This window comes from Medicago sativa, chromosome 6 (assembly GCF_051527215.1).
Source record: "Medicago sativa cultivar Bolivia chromosome 6, Bolivia_mono, whole genome shotgun sequence".
Classification (NCBI taxonomy): Eukaryota; Viridiplantae; Streptophyta; class Magnoliopsida; order Fabales; family Fabaceae; genus Medicago; species Medicago sativa.
Window position 1 is genome coordinate 44958976 of NC_140754.1, and position 3154 is coordinate 44962129.

General features: G+C 33.6%; 1 long non-coding RNA gene across 1 annotated transcript; it reads right to left on the reverse strand.

Annotated features, from left to right (window-relative positions):
• Positions 1-476: 476 nt before the first annotated feature.
• LOC146915441 (uncharacterized) lies at positions 477-2323 on the reverse strand. The gene is made up of 3 exons (XR_015014602.1): positions 2127-2323; positions 1126-1239; positions 477-794 (listed from the first exon to the last, which is right to left on the reverse strand). It is a non-coding gene; the product is annotated as an uncharacterized LOC146915441 (long non-coding RNA).
• Between the last annotated feature and the right edge of the window lie 831 nt (positions 2324-3154).

Here is a 3154-nt window from a genome sequence, read left to right on the forward strand (position 1 = left end):
ACGGAATTTCAGACGATTTTGGGACGGAATTTACAGAAATTTCCCACGGATTTCGGACGAAAATCCATTTTCGGACGGATAGGGCGTTGTCCGAAACAACCGCGTCGCAAATCGCATTTTCGTCCCAAATTCCGTCCGAAATATATTTCAGACGGATTTCGCGCGGTTTTCACACAGACACGGTTGTAGGTTATTGGACTAACTTTCAAACGGATTTCGGACGGAATTTAATTTAATTTCCTACGGATTTCGGACGGAATTGAGTTAAAATTTCCTACGGATTTCAGACAGATTTAAGATGAATTTTCCAACGATTTTCGGACGGATTTAATTTGGTTTAAAATATTTTCCATGCTTTTCAGATGTGGTTATAATTTTTTTTATTTTACAGAATTGCCACAATTAATATTTTTTAATGAGTTTGAGATAAATTCTGATAAAAGTAAATAATAATACAAGAGTAAACAAATGCTCAATGTCTAAACAAAATTATATAAACTAGATTCATATAAGTGCTCAATGTTGTAACACAATATATCACAAACTAACATGACTAAATTGTTCATTAGTCACTACTCAACAATTAAAGTTACACAATCAACTGCACAAACAGGGATAGGCGAGACAACATCTGCCCTCTAAATTGGCTTAGAGATGTACTTTGGCCTGTATTCGGAATTTTCTGCATAGTTTTTTCTCTCTTGATACATCATACCTCTGGATCTACCTTCTCCCTTGATTTCAAAAATTTGGCGAATCCTAGCATCATATTTAGGTTGCCATTTACAATACTTCTACAAAATTGCACCCAATTAACATGTTAGCAATTTAAAACTTTCAAGAGTCTTTAATTGTTCAGTAAATTACATGTAACTAATGAAAAAAAAAACACTTAGATAAAGTATTTCGTGCACTGTTTGTACTGTTCTACACCAATATTATCTTAACTACCAAAAACTTACGTCAGCAAAGGCATTTTGTATCATTAAAACAAAGTCGTTTAGCGAAATTTATGTTAAGAACCGACTGAATTGTATATAAAGCATTGTTAATATACATGCATCGATTATTTATGTGTGGTGATGGCGTAGTTTGTGCATGCGATAATGATTGATTTATAGATACTTGTGGAGATGGTATAGTAGGTGTAACTTGAACAGCAATTCTCCCTTTACCAATTGAGTATCGGCCTCGAGAGGATATAGTCCTTCCACCTCTGTTAGCACCTCTTCTAGACATCTAAAACAACAATTTGATTAACTACCTCTCAATAAACAAGTAAAATTCCAAAACAAACTACCCACCTCCAAACTAATCATGAAGCTAATATATACTAAGGGGTAAAAACATAGTAGTAACCAAAATAGCTTTGGCAGTACAATTAAACCCAACTGAGCAAACAATTGCTTCAAACACTACCTCCCAAACCAAAAAGAAGGTGCTAACAGTACACCAGAAAAAATAAACCAAAGGCTACTATGAGAATTAAGCTCCCTTAGCCACTAACAGAAAGGGAAAAACAACACAGAAGCTGCAGCAACAGCAGAAAACGCTGCTGATACGCTACTGCTAAACACCAAAACAGCGGTAAAAACAGCACAGAAACACAGCTGGATCGTGCCAAAAGTAGCGTGTAATTATCTTCTCGTTTTTTTATTGCTCTCATAACCAGTAGCCATAAAAACAACGACCTCTTTGCAACAAACCAACAAAGCTTACAATCTAAAACAGTTCACAAAGCTATTTGACAGCAGTTGTATACACCAGTAGGAAAATCAAGAAGGCACAATTACAAAATCACTCTAAATATATGAGTGTGCTAATGTAAGTTTAATTCTGTTTGCTTCTCCGTTAAATATGTAATTTCAATAAAGCCCTATGATTTTGTACCTATATGATTTTGCACCAATAAGAATGGCTAATCATAATTAGGGGTTTTCAGCACCATAATGAATATTTACATTCAATACTAATATGCTATCAAACATTGCAAAACACAATAAAAAATGCACAAAATTACATTAAAAAGTAAAGTTTCTCGTGATAAAATTATCATCAATTTTAAAGATCCAGCTTTCATAGCCTAACACATAGTAAGCTTTATTCAAATTCACACATACACGTACCTCTAGTGCTAATGCTGCAAGGATGTAAGAAAATAGTTTGATTGTAAATAACAACAAATCACTTTCCGAAGACTTTTATAAGGTAGGCTGCAACCAAAAAATTGTGTGTGAAATAGACTTGAAAAGTGATGAGAGCTACAAACTATACATGTGTACATTAAACTATACAAACTAAACAAATCATAAAGCAAAGAACCATTCACAAAACCTCGGAACAATAAAAACTAGGTTAACCAATGAAATCAAACAAAGTTTCAGAGATGTGAAAACAAAAATAAGCAAATAAAATGGACATCAAACATAACATAGATATAGTTTTAAAAGCTGTCATTTCAAAGCTTCAGTATATGCATGAGATGTCGATCCTCCTCTGTAAATTAAACATGTAAATCAAATCTGTAGCCAATCAAACTGGAAATTGAAATAGTATAGCCAATATGGAATAGGAACCATTACATTTATCGAGAATGAAACAAAGCAACAATTAGGATTCCAATCAATCAATATAATCTTTTTTTGGTTTCAATCAACAATTAGGGTTCCAATCAACCATTAAATTTAAAGAAACCAAGAATATTCTAGTCTTACAACCTGGCACTAGGAGGTCTTCTTGGAACTTCAGGTTCAAATTCAACAGGCAAACCAAGAAAAGCACGAAAACGATCAAAAGATTGAAAAACACTTGAATGAAGAGAAGAGAAGCAAACCTTGAAGAGCTTGAGACCTGAAGAGATTGAAAACGTTAATGAAGAGTTTGAGAATGTTTTTGGAAGATATTGATTGATTAGCTTCAGAAATTGATTTTATTAAGGTTGTGAAAGAGGGGAAAGTTTTTTTTTGACAGATGAAATAGGAAAGGCGCAAACGTGAATGAAAATTCGAAGTGAGAGAAGAGGGATATGAAATTTTCCAAATTAAATCCCTCAAATATTAACCGTCCGAAATCCGTCTCAAAATTTCACACGGATTTGGGACGGATTTGTTTTTTTAAGAAAATCCGTGCGAAATTCGTGGGAACAAACCTTGTT